The 17,210-nt window shown below is 48.1% G+C and overlaps 1 protein-coding gene across 1 annotated transcript in view; it reads left to right on the top strand.

Moving 5' to 3' along the window:
* The window catches only part of LOC125487957, a 148,386-nt gene that overhangs the window by 58,295 nt on the left and 72,881 nt on the right, over positions 1-17,210 (top strand). The gene's annotated exons all lie outside the window — the stretch shown is intronic.

Genomic DNA, 17,210 nt, shown 5'->3' with positions numbered 1-17,210 from the left:
TGATAGAGGGATCGATGACAGGGCTGGGGGATGGTGGAGGAAGGGCTTATAGACTGAAGGTGAGGGGCAGGACATTTAGAGGGGGATGTTTGGGACAACGTTTTCACCCGGAGGATCTGGAACTCACTGCCTGTAAGGGTGGGAGAAGCAGAAACCCTCATCGCATTGAAGAAGGATTTTGATGGGCACTCGCAATGCCAAGGCTAAGGGCCAAGGGTTGGGGAAATGGGGATTGGAATATACGGATATTTGAGGGCTGTTGAGGAGATGGTGGGACAGGGAGAGCGGACAGATTCTGAAATCTGGAAGATTCAGCCCAATAGGTGGTTGGCAACGTTTGACATCAGTTTGGAAACCTTCATGCGCAGGATGGTGGAGAGTTTGCACTGGAAAAATTAACATAATTTTTTTTTCACTGATTGTGCTAAGGTCACTGACCTTGAGAGTCAATTGGCCACTGTGAATCCAGGAACACTGCAAAAAGAAACAGCACAAGGTTAGATCTCAGATGAGATGGGAACATGCGATGGAACTGGAGAAGACTGGTTGACCAATTGCACCTATCTTGGTTCTGTCATCTACTCCCTAGTGCCAATCCCCTGTCTTTACCCCAAAACAATATCCCTCCATATCCCATTTCTATCCAGTTCCCCCATCCAATGCCCCCTCTCCATGGAACCTGCCCCCACCACATTTCCAAGCAGTACATTCCACACCCTAACTACTCGCTGGGTGAGAATGTTTTTCCCTCGTTTCCCCAACACCCCCAGTTGCTCCATTTATTGGGCACTTTAAATCTATGTCTCCCCACCTCCCCCCCCCAACCCCCCATCCCCACCACCTCTCATTCTTGTTCCTTTTCTGAGCAGGAACAACTTCTTACTATCCACTCTGTCCAGCCCCCTCCCCTTCCCATCCCCACTCATGGTTTTGAAAACCTTGATGGGATCTACCTCACTCAGCTTTCTCCTCTCCCAGGGGAACAGTCCCAACTTCTTCAATTGATCCTCATCTGGGACTGTTGTTGTAAACCGTTTCTGCACTTTTCTTTCTGTCTGTCTCTCTTTCTCTGTCCCCTTGTCTCTCTTGCTCTCTCATATGCTCTCTCTCTCTGTCTCTCTACCCCTCCCTCTGCCTTTGTCTCTCTCTTTGTCTCTGTCCCTCTTTCACTCTCTCTGTCTCTCTTTCACTCTCTCTGTTAATGTCTCACACTTTATCTCTGTCTCACTTTCTCCATGTCTCTCTCTGTCTCTGTCTCTCTCTCTTTCTCTCTCCCTGTTTCTCTCTCTATCTCTCTCTGTCTTTCTCTGTGTCTCACTCTCTCTCCATCTCTCTATCACTCTCTCTGTCTTTCTTTCTCACTGACTTCCACTCTCTCTCCCTCTCTCTCTGTACCCCTCTCTCTGATTCTATCTCTCTCTATATATCTCTGTCTCACTTTCTCCCTTCTCTCTCTGTACCCCCTCTCTGATTCCATCTCTCTCTCTCTATCTCTCTGTCTCACTTTCTCCCTTCTCTCCCTGTCTCTCTATCACTCCCTTTTTCTCTCTCTGTACCTCACTCTTTCTCTCTCTTTCTGTCTCTCACTCTTTTTCTTCTCCACCCCTCTCTCCCTCTCTCTCCCTCTCTCTCCCTCTCTGTCTCTCTCTGTGTCTCTCTGTCTCTCTATCACTCTCACTCTGTCCCTATCTCTCTCTCACTCTGCCTGTCTCTCTTTCACGTTCTGTCTCTCTGTGTCTCACTCTTTCTCTGTCCCACTTTTTCCCGTCTCTCTCTCTGTCTGTGTCTCACTCTCTCTCTGTCTCACTTTCTCCCTGTCTCTCTCTCTTTCTCTCCCTCTCTCTCTCTCTATCTATATCTCTCTCTGTCTGTGTCCCTTTCTCTGTCTCTCTCTCTCTCTCTTTGTATCTCACTCTCTCTGTCTCTCTATAACTCTGTCTCTCTATCACTCTTTCTCTCTCTCTCTGGCTCCCACTCTCTCTGTCTCTCTATCACTCTCTTTCTCTCTCTCTCTATGTCTCACTCCGTCTCTGTCTCTTTCTCTGTCTTTCTGTTTCACTTTGCCTCTCTATCATTCTCTCTCTATCTCTCTCTGTTTCTCTCTCTGTCTCCTTCTTTCTCTGTCTCTCTGTCTTCGTCTGACTCACTCTGTCTCATTTTCTCTGTCTCCTTCTCGTCTCTCTGTCTACCACACACACTCTCTCTCTCCCTGTCTCTCTCTCTCTCCGTTCTCAGTCTCCCTGTCTGTCTCTCTACCCCTCTCTCCATCTCTGTCTGTCTCTGTGTTTCTCTGTTTCTCTCGTCTCTCTATCACTCTCTCGCTGTCTCTCTCTCCATCTGATTCCCTCTGTGTCACTTTCTCTCTGTCACTCTCTCTCTCTCTCTCTTTCGCTCTCTCTCCCTTTCTGGCTCTTACTCGCTCTGTCTCTGTCTCCCTGCCTGCCTCTCTTTGTCTGTCTGTCTCTCTCTCTATCTCCCTGACTCTCTCACGCTCTCTCTCTCTGTCTCACTCTCTCTATCTTCCTCTTTCTCTGTCTCTCTTTGTCTCCCTTTCTCTCTCTCCCCCCCGTTTCTCTCTGTCTCTCCAACTCTGTCCCTCTCGCTGTCTCTCTCTTTCTCTGTCCTTATCTCTCTCTTTTTCTGTCTCTCCCTCTCTCTGTCCCTCTCCCTCTCTGATACGTTCATATCTTCCCTATAATGTGGTAAACATGACTGTACACAACACTCCAGCTAAGATCTAACAAGTGTCTTGTACAAGTTCAGCATCACCTCCCAGCTCTCGTACCCTGCACCCCCATGAATAAATCCGAGGGCACTGTGTGCTTTAGTAACCACTCTCCCTCTGTCCTGGCACACCTTCTCTCAATACTTGGCCATTCGGTCCATCAAGTCTGCGCCACCTTTCAATGAGATCACGGTTGATCTGATTGTTCTCAAATCCACTCCCTCCCCACCCCCACCCTCCAATAACTCTCGATTCCCCTTCCTAATTAAAAATCTCAACCTTCAATACTGAACAACACAATCTCTGCAGAGAAGAATTCCACAGATTCGCTCCAATCCACTCGGAGAGAAGAAATTTCTCCCTGTCTCTGTCCTCCCTCTTATTCTGAGACAATGCCCCTCTGGTCCCAGACTCTCCCACACAAGGGGAAACAACCTCCCTCTGCATCTTCCCCCGAATCAAATCATCTAAGAATCTTCAATCCGGTCACCTCTCATTCTTCAAAACTCCAATGAGGACAGGCCCGACCTACTCAACCCTCTCCCCCATCAGACAATCCCTCTGTAAGCAAGATCAGCCGAGTGAATTTTCTCTGAACGGCCTCCAATACCAGTCTATCTTTTCTTGGATATGGGGCCCCAAGACTGCTCGCTGTATCCTAGCTGTGGTCTGACTAGTACCTTGCACAATTTTAGAAAAGCCTCCCGAATTTTATATGACATTCAGTTAGAAAGAAAGACCATTTGCCTTCCCTACGACCCGCTGAACTGGGATGCCAGCTTTTTTTGTGATTCATGGACGAGGTCTCCCCCAATCACACTGTCCCTGTGGCTTTCTGCAGTCTTTCTCCATTCCAATAATCTTCATCTCCTCTCTTCTTCCTGCCTAATCAAGTCCCCTCATGCCTCCCTGTTATTAAATCCCATACTCGCTGCTACCTCCACGGCGACTGTTGCCTAGTGAGGTCGCACACGGCCGTTCGGATTTCTGATGGGATTCCAGAGACCCGCAGCCAGTATTTTGACCGGGAAGCGACAGAAAGATGTGGGAGAGTCACTCACCCATCACCTGCAGGAGGATGAAATGGGCACCGCTCATGGTAACCTTCATCCTGACGGGACCCAGCACTCTCTCTCTCTTTCCCTCTCTCTCTCTCTATCTCTCTCTGTCCGATATAAGGGAGATTAAACAGTGATATGGGGAAGCATACCGGCGTCTGAGGAACCTACAGTTTCGAATCCGGGGAGAAAGGACTTGGATTCTTGCGACATCCCACGTGCTCCGTGCTCCTCCCATGCCGCAGTTCCCTGTCCCTTCTGTCAGCAGTTCCACGCCTCGGGCAATAATTCTGTGTGCTTTATTAAACGCACTCTCCCGCTCTGTGCACTTCCCTCCAGCCTCTGTCCTTCAATAATCTGTGCACACATTCTCACCCCAGCTCTCTTTGCAACACATCACTTTTACAATCCTAACCTGCATCTTATATTATTTAGCAGTATGACTGGCAGGGAGGGTGAGAGTTTTAGATACTCAGACACAGTCCAACCAGCCCAGGAGGCTGTAACTGGGACAGATGAGACCAGGTGGGTGTTAAACGTGAGGCTCACCATGCCTCAGGCGAAGGGGGGAGGTATTCGATAGTGACCTCAGACCGTATGGGAATCGAAACTGCACTGTATGCTGCATTGCGAATCAGCCATCCCAACTGAGCGAGCTCAGTCCCTAATTGACACACTCACACAGATTCACACACACTCACTCACACCCACACACTCTCACTCATACCCACACACTCTCCCTCATACACACACAGACACTCATACTCACACAGACTCACACACACTCGGACTCACACACACTCGCTCACACCCACACACTCTCACTCACACACACACACACACTCACACACACTCATACTCACACAGACTCTCTCTCAAACACACACAGACTCTCACAAACAAACACACATATGCACTCACATACGCCCATACATACACACACACATACATGCATGCACGCACACACACTCACACTCACACAGACTCATAAACGCTTACTCATGCACTCACACACGCGCACTTAGATTGATATACCTGCACGGTACAGTGGCTCAGTGGTTACCACTGCTGCCTCACAGAGCCTGGGTTTGATTTCAGCCTCAGGCAACTGTCCGTGTGGAGTTTTCATGTTCTCCTTGTGTCTCTGTGGATTTCCTCCCACAGTCTAAAGATGTGCAGGTTAGGGCGGATTGGTCGTACTAAATTGCCTGTAGTGTTCAGGGATGTGTAGGTTAAGGTGGATTGGCCATGCTAAATTATCCATAGTGTCCAGGGATGTGCAGGCTAGGTGGGCACTTGAAGGGTCAGAATATTCAGGAGTGTTGGAGGGGTGGTGGTGGGGAAGCTAGTGCAAGAAAGTGGGACCTATGTAGATTTAGAGTATTGACTCGATGGGCTGAAGGGCCTGTTCCGGACTTTGAATGAGGAGACATTAAGTCTGTACCATAGGTTAACCTCGACAGGCTGAACTGGAATTTTGCAGCAGTGATGTGGGAATAGGAAGAGGAAGTGGGAGGTGGATGAGAAAGACCAACAAGCAAGAAGCAGAACCAGATGGCACTGGCGGTTTTACAGAGTCAGCTTTTTCAGAGTTCAGACAGAAGCTACTGCAAGTCAAGGGGTCAGGTTTGACCCTGAATCTGTCCCAGAGGGATGTGGGAGCTAGCCATGGGGCAGGGGCATAAGAGGTAACATGACCAGCCTAGTCATTGAGAAAGGGGCCCATACCAGTAGTTTGGTGGCCCTGAGCTTCACAGGGGATCCTGGAGGACAATGCAACTATAATGGGAGCAGAAATAGGCTATTTAGCCCATTGGCTCCAACATTCTATCGTGGCTGACATGTTTCTCAACTTCATTCTTCCTGTAACACTTGTTCCCCTTCCCAATCAAGAACCTGTCTCTGCCTCAAACACACCCAATGACTTGACCTCCATGGCCCTCTGTGGTAATTAGGTCCACAGATTCAGCACCCTCTGGCTGAAGAAATTCCTCCTCATCTCAGTTCTAAACAGCCATCCCTTCACTGTGCCCTTGGATTCTAGTCTCTCATACTCTTAGAAACACCTTCCCCATGTCCATTCCATCCAGGCCTCTCAGTATGCTGTAAGTTTCAATCAGATCCCACACTGTCATCCATCAAGTACAGGCCCAGAGTCCTTAACTGCTCATCATATGACAAGCCCTTCCTCCTCAGGGATCATTCTTGTAAACCTCCTCTGGAGACCCCTCCAAGGATGAAACATCCTTCCTTAGAGACGGGGCCCAAAACTGCTCACGATATTCCAAACGTGGTCTGACAAGAGCCTTATACAGTCTCAGCAATACATCTCTGCTCTTGTATTCTATTCTGCTCTTGAGTGCTAACGCTGCTTTAACTGCCAACTGAACATGCACAGTAACCTTAAGAGAATTCTAAACTGGGACTCCCAAGTCTCTTTGTGCTTCAAATTTCTGAAGCCTTTCCCCTTTAGAAAAATAGCCTACGCCTCTCTTCCTAGCAATGTGTGTACACATGTTCCCACTTTGTATTCCATCTGCCAATTCGTTGCTCAATCCACAAATATGACATTTTATTTTAAGTTGACGAATTCCTGGTGAAATTTTGATAGTGTCTCTGAGGGGTTTGTTCTCCCTCAGTTATCCCAAACATGATAAATTGGAAGTTACATAAGGGCTGTGTCTTCTACTTATGTTGTGTTTTCAAAAACTGTGGACTGGATTGAGAAAGTTTTTTTTCAAAGACACAAAATGTCTCAGAGGTAGACAATTTGGAATAAAAGACTGGTGCGGATCCACCTGTTCCTATAAGGAAGCTTAAACACGGATCCCTGAAAGGGGCAGGGCAGGTTAATCATTAAGAAGGCACTCGGGACCCTTACCTTCATCAGGCAAAGTGTAGATTCTAAGATGGGGGTGCTGTTGGAACTGTACAGGACTTTAGTGAGGCCTCAGCTGGAGTTCTGTGTGCAGTTCCAGTCTCCATTCTATTGGAAGGATGTGATTGCACTGGAGGAAGGGGTGCAGAGGAGATTCACCAGGATGTAGGCCTGGGGCTGAGCACTTGAGCAATGGAGAGAGGCTAGATAAGTTTTCTATGGAGCAGTGATAAAGGGTGGAGCCTGACAGAGGTGTGTAAGATTATGAGGGGCACAGACAGTGGGGCGGTGGATAGGAAGCAGTGTTCCCCCTTAGCTGAAGGGTCATTAACAAGTGGGGGAGGGTGTCATTTTAAGATGAAAGTTTGGAGGCTGATTTGAGGATTGTATCACCCAGATGGTGGTAGGGGTATCAATGACAGAGACCTTTCTGCCTGGTGAGAACTGTATGATTGGCTCATAGATAATTGAGCAGCTTGGAGCTAAGAACAAGTTACGGAAAGAGAGAGAGAGAAGCATTCAGTTTTTATTTCGCCTGCTTGGAAGTGATCCCTCTGTTCTCTGCAGTTAAAAGTCTGAGTAAACCTGAAGGAAACCAGTCCATCTTCCCTTCACCCATTATTGTATGCCATGAGGTTTAACTGATATGTCAGAGACTTTTAAGAGTGTTCCAGACTCACCACTATAAGCATTGGGAGAAAGACGACTGATTTGACCAGCAGCAGAATCATAAGGATAATCTCAACAACAGAACTTGGGAATAAAAACGACTGAGCTATCTTTCCAGATATTCCTCTCTGTCTATAGCCATCCCTTTGAAAAAATCTTGAAAGTTTGTGACGTCTCTGTGAGTAGTGGGACTTGATTCCTAGCCTGTTACCCCAGTGAGGGACAAACAGTAGAACATCATCGGTCATGGTATTATAAGGGCTGGGGCTTAAAATATCGGGGAGTCTTGTTGCAACAGTGCAGTGCATTGGCAAGTCCACATCTAGACTACTCCGAAGAGTTTATGGTCCCCGTATTTATGAAAGGATTGGCAGGTGTTGGGAAACAACTCAGAAGAGATTCCTGAGACAGTGGGTTTGACTTATCAAGAGTGGCTAAACAGGCTAAACCTTTATTCATTCAGATTTAGAGGAATGCGGGATGATTATTTTGAAGCCTATGATTCTGGAGGGCGGGGTGTGTGCTTGATAAGGTCATTCCCATGAGTAGGGGATTCTCAAATCAGGGGGATAGTTACAGAGTCAAGGGCACTCACTTGGAACTGAGATAGGAAAGAATTTCTCCCCTCCAAGGGGAGCCAATGTTTGGCAATCTTGACCCCAGAGAGTTGTGGATGCTAGATCAATGGTAGTGCATAAAGAGGAGGTAGGTAGATTTTTTTGGAACATTGGGGAGTAGAGGGCAATGAGGAGTTGGCACAAAAGGGAGGAGGTTGAGATCCAGGGCGTGGTCCTGTTGGATGATGGAGCTGGAATGAATGTCTGAATGACCTAATCCTGCTGCTATCCCTCATGTACTTAAGGTGCGGTGGTAAAGTCCCTATCTTTGGGTTGGGCGATCTGGGTTCAAGTCATGAAAACGGCCAAACAGGTGGGTAATGAAGAAGAGAGGCTAATGCGCATGTAAACAGCCTCTGATCAAGGGGTCCAAAGTCGCACTTGTTGATGGGACAGATAATGAGATTCAAACATGTGGTCAGACCTCATGGAATGTTATGAAGAGGTTATAGCTTCATGAAACGGGGATTGGTTTATTTCTCAAAACTTCACTGTGGGTCATTGAAGAGGGAAATGAAGGATTCTCTCTCCCTCTGTCTCTTTCTCTCTCTCTGTCTTTCTCTTTCTATCTGTCTCATTCTCACTCTCTCTCTTTTTCTCTCTTTCTCTCTCTTTCTTTCCCTCTTTCTCATTCTCTTTCTCTCACTCTTTCTCTCTCTGTCTCTCTTTCTCTCTTTTCTCTGTTCCTTTCTCTTTCTCTCTCTGTCTCCAACTTTCTCGCTGTCTCTCTGTCTTTCTCTCTCTCTTTTTCTTTCTCTCTCTTTCTCTTTCTCTCTCTTTCTCTCTCTCTGTCTCTCTTTCTTCCTCTGTCTCTTTCTCTGTCTCTGTCTCTCTTTGTCTCTGTCTTCCCTCTCTCTGTCTCTCTCTCTCTCCCTGAGCAATATACAAAATGCCTGAAGGACAATGACGGAGGACAAATGTCAAACAGTCTTCAAGCAAATTCTCAAACATTGTGCGGTGAGGACAGTGTGATATTGGGCTGTATGCTCCAGCATGTGGCCAAATTCTAGCCCAATTTCCCTTCAGAGCATGACTCGCTGGACGAGCTCCCATGCAAGGACACACAGAGCTTCCTGGGCCACATACCAAGGAGCAACGTCCACTTAAATCAATGAACCATGGAGAGGAATGTCATTGTCCAGTTCCTCTAATTTCACCGATGAACTCCCCTCCTCCTCCTGCTGTGAGGCAGCACTAGGAGCCAAACTAATGCAGCAAGGTCCAGGGGATGGGGGGAGGGCTCTGGGAAACAGCCTCACTCCCCATAAAATCTGAAAGAACTGCAGATGCTGTAAATCAGGAACAAAAATAGGAGTTGCTGGAAAAGCCCAGCAGGTCTGGCAGCACGTTTGAAGGAAAAAAATCAGAGTTAACGTTTCAGGTCCAGGTTCTGAGGAAGGGTCATCTGACCCAAAACGTTCACGCTGATCTTTCCTTGACAGATACTGCCAGACCTGCTGAGCCTCGATCCCCGGGTTGTTGAAGAGCCCCGGCCATTGGCAAACATTTTCACCCCAGGCCTTCGATTTGCTGGTCTGTGAGGCGGAGGGATGCCCACGGCACTAATGCAATTCCTGCTCCTACTGAGATGACTGTGAAGGATTCTCCTTCTCAGCTCTCCTGCGGCACAGTGACCCTGAGATTTAAACTCTCTCTCTCTCTTTCCCTCATATATATAGGTCTCCACTCTTGCCTCACCCTTTTTGTCATCTTTCTTTTCCTTTTTCATCTTCTTCCTGTCGATGGGGTGGAGGGGGTGACATGGCAGAAAGGAGATATCAGGTTGGGCCTCTTGGCAAGACGGCTTCAGATTTCCAAAGCCTTTCCCCATTGAAAATAATCTACGCCTTTATTCACACTATCAAAGTGTGAAGTTTGCATCGCAGAGTGGTTAAGCAACGACAGCAGATCAAGCACGGGCCGGAGGATCAAGCGCAGGCCGGAGGATCAAGCATGGGTCGGAGGATCAAATGCAGGTCGGAGGATCAAACGCGGGCCAGAGGATCGAGCACCAGCTGGAGGACCAAGGGTGGGCTGGAGAATCAAGTGTGGGCTGGAATATCGAGTGCAGGCCGGGGGATGGAGTGAGAGCCACAGGACCAAGGATGGGTCGGAGGATCAAGTGCAGGCCGGAGCACCGAGTGCGGGCCGGAGGACCGAGGGCGGGCCGGAGCACCGAGGGCGGGCCGGAGCACCGAGGGCGGGCCGGAGGGTCGAGTGCGGGCCGGAGGGTCGAGTGCGGGCCGGAGGACCGAGTGCGGGCCGGAGGACCGAGTGGAGGCCAGAGGACCGAGGGTGGGCAGACCAAGGGTGGGCCAGAGGATCGAGTGTGGGCTGGAGTCGGCAGCTGATCGGTTGGTTCGGTGGCGAGAGTGAGCCAGTGAGGCAGTGGCTGTCTTGGTTCTTCCCAGACCCTCCCCTATTCCTGACGATCAATTTGGCAGCAAGAGTGGGCCTTTCTTGCCTCCTGGCATTGGGAGCAGCGGCATCGGCGGTGGTGTGGCTCCTTCCAGCGTTCTAAGCAGCGGCAGCAGAGCTCTTCCCAGTGATTAGAGGCAGCGGCAGCAGCGAGAGCTTGGCTCCTCCGGGCAGGACTCATGGGTCGGCCTAGACTCCAGGCCGTAGCTAGGCCCAGGTTCCTGCAGCGTGACCTAGTGTTCCAGGCACATTTGTGGAGATTGGACTTTGGATTTTGAGATCTGGCCTTATTTTCCTTTTTACCTTTTTACTCTTGTTAAATCTTTTACTTCTGGCTTTGTAACCAAGATGGCACCAGAGAATGGTGACTATGAGCACTTTTCACTGTTCTCGTGTATTCCTATATTTGGTACATGTGACAATAAAATCTAAATCTAAAAAGAATCTAAAGAAGATGTTTAGCCTGTTTGCCTCCATTGCTCAGATCTTTGCGTGTAGGAGTTGGGATGTCACATTGAGGTTGTACAGGACTTTGTTGAGGCCTCTTCTGGAACACGTGTCTGGTTCCGGTCACCCTGTTGTAGGAAGGATATTATTAAGCTTCTGGAGAGATTTGCCACACTGTTGCCAGGAATGGAGGGTTTATGTTATAAGGAGAGGCTGGGACTTCTTTCGCTGAAGTGTAGGAGGTTGAGGGATGACCTTATAGAGGTTTATAAAACCATGGAGGGGGGGGAGTAGAGATAAGGTGAATAGCAAAGGTTTTTGTTTCCTAGGGTGGGGGATTTCAAGACTAGGGGCATATTTGTAACGTGAGAGGAGAGAGATTTATAGTGGACCTGAGAGTGGTTCATGTGTGGAATGAACTTCCAGAGGAAGCGGTGGATGCGGGTACAATGGCAAGATTTAAAAGACATTTGGATAAGTATATGAAAAGGAAAAGTTTGGAGGGAAGTGGGCCATGGGCAGGCAGATGGGACTAATTTTGATTGGGATTATGGTCAGCATGGACTGGTTGGATCGAAGGGTCTGTTTCCTTGGGAATTCCATGACAAGTGGAGACCCATAGGGCTCAGTGTTAGCGGAATGATGCCATGTGTGGTTCATGTAAAGGATTTGGACTAGAATGTAGGAGGGCCAACAATATGGAAATTGGTACTCCCACCGCCATCGTCATTTCCACTAACACTAACACCAATGACCACATCGCTACCTCCACTTCTGCCCACATGAACATCCCCACACAGATACCCACTCGCGAGACAGTCTCCATCCCCACTTCCAGCTACAACTCTACACCTAGCCCCAGCCCCAGCCCCAAGCCCTGCAGGTATTCACCATTCCCCCAGACCTCCCCTCACTGATGATGAATGGTCAGTCCTCAGTAAAGAATTCACCTTCCTTCCCTCACGCCCACACATCAATGAATTCTGTTCACGTCTGGATGTCGAACTGTTTTTCTGCGGCTTGCGCCTCCATACCTATTTCTTTGACCGGGAATTTAATCCACCCTCTGCAGACCCCTTCTCCTGCCTCGATCACACCCCATCCTCTTGGACACCACCCCATGGCCTCCTACCCTCCCTCCACCTCTTCGTTTCCAATTGCTGTCGCGATATCAATCGCCTGAATGTCTCCACCCCTCTAACTTACTCCAACCTCTCCCAATCGAAATGCGCAACCCTCTGCTCCAATCCCAAACTCACCATCAAACCTGCGGATAAGTGGGGTAGAGTAGTAGTGGTTTGGCACACTGACCTCTCCATTGTGGTGACCAGGTTCCAACTCTCCGACACCTCCTCCCACCGCACACTCAATTATAACCCCACTCCCGATCATCAAACCATCACCTGTCAGACCATTCATAACTTCATCACCGCAGGTGACGTCCTGCCCACAGCCTCCAACCTTATCGTTCCCCAACCCTGCACTGCGTGTTTCTATCTCCTTCCCAAAATCCACAAACCTGACTGCACCGGCCTACCCACTGTCTCTGCCTGCTTCTGCCCCACTGAACTCATCTCCGCTTACCTTGACTCTGTCTTTTCCCCCGGTCCAGAAACTCCCCACCTACGTTCAGGGCACCACCCATGCCCTCCACCTCCTCCAGACTTCCAAATCCCTGGCCCCCAAAACCTCATCTTCATCATGGACATCCAATCCTTGTACACTTGTATCCCCCACACAGATGGCCTAAAAGCCCTCCATGTCTTCCTCTCCCACAGGCCCAACCAGTCACCCTCCACTGACACCCTCATCCTCTTAACAGAACTCGTCCTTACCCTGAACAACTTCTCCTTGAACTCCTCCCACCTCCTACAAACTAAGGGGGTGTCTACGTGCACCCGCATGGGTCTGAGCTATGCCTGCGTCTTCGTACGATATGTGGAATGGTCCCTTTTCTGCTGTTACACCTGCACCATCCCTCACCTCTTCCTCCATTACATTGATGTCTGTATCAGCACTGCCTTGTGCTCACATGAGGACCTTCAACAGTTCATCAACTTTACCAACACCTTTCACCCCAACCTCAAATTCATCTGGACCATCTCCGATACATCCCTCTCCTTCCTGGACCTCTCCGTCTCCATTTCCATCTCTGGTAACCATCTCAACACCAACATCTACTTCAAACCCACCGATTCCCACAGCTACCTGGACTACACCTCCTCTCACCCACCCTCCTGCAAGAATGCGATCCCTTACTCCCAATTCCTCCGCCTCTGCCGCGTCTGCTCCCAAGATGGGGTGTTCCATCCCAGATGACCTCATATTTCAAGGACCACAACTCCCCTCTCCGGTGATCCAAAATACTTTCAACCGCAATTCTTGCATTTCCTGCACTTGTGTCCTCAAACCTCCTCCGCCCAACAAAAATAAAGAGAGTACCCCTGGTTCTGACATACCACCCCACCAACCTCCGCATCTAGCGTATCATTCTCCACCATTTCCGCCACCTACACTCCGACCCCACTAAAAAGAGATATTTCCCTCTCCACCCCTACCTTTCATAGGGACCGCTCTCTCTGTGATACCCTCATCCACTCCACAGTCCCCACTAACCTCATCACCCCCGGCACCTTTCCCTGCAACTGCAGAAAGTGCTACACCTGCCCCTACACCTCCCCCCTCACTTCCATCCAAGACCACAGACAATCTTTCCAAATCCAAAGGGGATTCACCTGTACATCCTCTGACCTGGTTTATCGCATCCGCTGCTCCCGATGTGGCCTTCTCTACATCAGTGAGACCAACGGAGACTTGAAGACCGTTATGTAGAGCATCTGCGCTCTGTTCGCGACAAATGACAACACCTTCAGGTCACCAACCATTTTAACTCCCCCTCCCATTCCCTGGGTGACATGTCCATCCTGGGCCGCCTCCAGGGTCACAAAGACACCACCTGGAAACTGGAAAAGCAGCACCTCATATTCCGTCTCGGGATCCGACAGCCCGATGGCCTGAACATAGAATTCCCCAGTTTTAAAATCTCCCCAAACCCGGTCTCATCCAACCCTCCCTCTCACCCCCGCCTCTATGACCTGACACAATCTGTCCATCTTCTTTCCCACCCCCATCAGCACCATTCCCCTCCCTCTATTTATTTCTAAGCTTCCTTCACCCTCCTCAGTCCTGATGAAGTATCTAGGCCTGAAACATTCACTTTCCTGCTCCTCTGATTCTGTGTGACACCCACACTGTATTGACTCTGACTCCAGCATCGGCAGTTGTAGCTTTCTCTGGAAATTGGCAAACACTGTGGAGGACAGCCTTACAATATAAAAGGGTATAGCCAGGGCCGGTCAGATGGGGCTGATCAGGGGCAAACGGGATTTAGTCCAGTTAAGGGTGATATGATGCAATTGGGCAGGAGAAACAAGGCAAGGGAAGGCATGATGCACAGTCAGACCCTGGGAAGCAGCCAGGATCAATGGGAGCTTGGTGCGCATGGTCACCAGCCCCTGAAGGTATCGGGACAGGTAGATAAAGTAGTTCAGAAGGCCTGTGGGGTCACTTGGTTAGAGACCAAAAAACTGCAGATGCTGGAATCCAAGGTAGACAAACAGGAGGCTGGAAGAACACAGCAAGCCAGGCATCATCTGGAGGAAAGGAGCAGTCAATGTTTCGGGTCTTGTCCTCCTTAACCTTCAGATTAACTCCTCCTCGAGACTCGATGCATGTAAATATAGCCTTGTATATGTAAGAGATGTCTTTGGCTGTTTGGACAGTCAAACTCCAAAGCTTATTTGTTTCCTTAATAAGCTACTGTACAGAACTGAAGTGTACTTATGACTAGGTATATCTTCAAAGATATTTATTATGAATAAAGTACATTTTTGAAATATAAAAGGCAGTGTGAAGACAGTGGGCAGCAGATAGCGACATTCTCCACCTCCACTGATTCTGATGAACAGCGCCACCAGGTGTACAGAGGGTAGAAATTGCAGAAAGACCGCAGAGTCAACAACAACAGACTTCGATTTTGAGAACACAATTTGTTGCCAAAGGGTGTCCCACAGTCACTTATAGCTAATGAAACACTACAATGAATCCAGGTCTTTTGAACTGGAGTATTCCTAAAAATACAACAAATCAAGATCCTACAAATGCTAGGTCAGGACGAAAGAAGAGTTTTTTTTGATGCACGTTCAGGAATCAATATTGGGCCCATTCCCAGTGAAACCTCTCCCTGAACATAATCCAAACCGTGGCCAAGGTATTTTTCTCATTCCCCTGAAGAACAAGTGGGCCTTTGGTTCGACATCTCATCCAAACAATAGAATATCCAACATTGCAGCAATCTGTCTCTGTGTCCCCTCTGACAGTGCAGCACCCACTCAGCACTGCACTGGGACTGTCACCCTGCCTTATAGGGCTCTTGTGTCTGCAATGGGAACCAGAAGTGGGAGTGCTAACCACTGAGCCACCATAGAACCTTAATGTAGCCGCTGAGCACTGGATCAATGCTGTCCTGGACTGGGTTGTAGGAGAAGTGAACATATTTTGGTAGATTCCAAATTGAGACTTTTTGACTCATTGGGAATTACAAGACGTGGGAATCAGGCAGGATAGTAGAGTTGAGGTGGAAGATCAACCATGATCTTACTGAATGGGGAACAAGTTTAAGGGGCCAAATACCCTCCTCCTGTTCCTATACTTTCTTAAAATGTACATTCCCAGCACAGAATGGACAGTCTGTTTACTCTCAATCCATGTAAATATATTACACCCAATCCCATGTGATCTCACACTGTTTACTAACCAGAAGGGGTGAACACTGAGGATGTGAATGTGAGAGAAGAGGTGACATTGGAAGCAGAATTGACTACATTGTCCAGTTCAGGGTGAAATCTGAACCTGACACCAATTCAGCTGTTAACTGTCCCAGAGGAAGAGCTGAGGAAGGGGGTTAGAGCAGAACTTAACCTAAGGAATTTCCACATCTTCGACAAAAAAAAAATCAGTTGCAACCAGTTCCCATGTGGGTGCCCACAGCTCCCTGCTTCGGTTTGGAGCAAGTGCGTGAATGAAAGGAGATGTTGTTTAATGTCAGAATAAGCTCAGCCAGGCAGAGAGAGACGGTGAAGAAGAAACTGGCAGTGAAAGGGAATGGGTGTTTTAGGGGTGTAATAGAATTAAAGTTAGGTGGGAAAAGACAAATGTTAGTTAAAAGTTGTATTTCACAGATTGGATACAATCACATTTCCCAGTCCCTTCCCCAAACACCCACACTTCCAACCACCAGGAATACTGACTGGATGATCATTCCCAGCCTCCTCCTGAGATTCCCAGAATCATTGATCCCTGTCTTTAGCCAATTCCATTCACTCCAAGTCGTATCATAGACTTAACGACCTGTAGATAGCAGACCCTCTGTTCACGCAGCCACCAGCAGAGTCATTAAACATCAGACTGTAGACCCACTCACATCAGCACCAGCTTCTCTTTACTGACAGCTTGGAGCAAAAACTACAGGTAGAAAAGTAACAAATATCCAGGGCAGAAATACAGATATATCCATACATAAACTATTTACAGTATTCTATATACATATGTTCTGAAGTTGGGTGGAATACTTATGAAGTGGCAGGGAGGAGGTTAGAATTTGTTGGTAAAAATGATAGTGGGGGAAAAAAGGCAGTGTGTAGTCCCCTTAAAAAATATTGTGCTTTGTCTGTGCTTGGAAGTTCTGTACAGAGATCCTCAAAAAGTGAAACAAGTGTATCAAAGGCCTTACAGGTAACAGACAAAACAGCAGTCTGGTTTTGATGTTTTGACAAGTTTAAAATTTGGCCAATTAATGAAAACCAAGCTCTCAGCAATTCAAAGCCAATTGAATTTAAGAACTGATTGTGTTGACAGCCTGAAACCAATCATATAAGAATTTGATGTGTCGTAGGGGATATATAAAAAAAAAGTTTTTTTGAACATCAGGGAGACTAAAACTTCAGCTGCAGCGAAAGCAAGTCCGCCACCTGAGAGACAAACCTGGCTTTCACACAAAACCATTAAACTCTCTGAAAAGCTCTATCAGAAGTACCATAGCAGTTTTAGCTCAAACCCATCACAAACAAAATTACAGAAAGAATCATTCCTGACAGCAGAAACATCGGAAGAAAGGCTTTTGTGGCTTAATGGGGAAAGGCAGAGTGTTCCAGAAAACACAGTCTGTGTGAATTCGGAGAGATCAAGTGTTAATTTATATTTTTCACTCATTAATTGGGTTTATATAAATGGGACTTGTGTTTATTTGGACAGCATTCCAGCGCACTTCTGTCTCTTCGGACTCTATCCTATCATTTACTCCCTACCCCATGCCCGTCCTTATTTTCTGCATATAAACC

The sequence above is a fragment of the Rhincodon typus genome, chromosome 47, assembly GCF_021869965.1.
Source record: "Rhincodon typus isolate 14 chromosome 47, sRhiTyp1.1, whole genome shotgun sequence".
NCBI classification, from domain to species: Eukaryota; Metazoa; Chordata; class Chondrichthyes; order Orectolobiformes; family Rhincodontidae; genus Rhincodon; species Rhincodon typus.
This window is presented reverse-complemented; position numbering and strand designations above follow the sequence as displayed.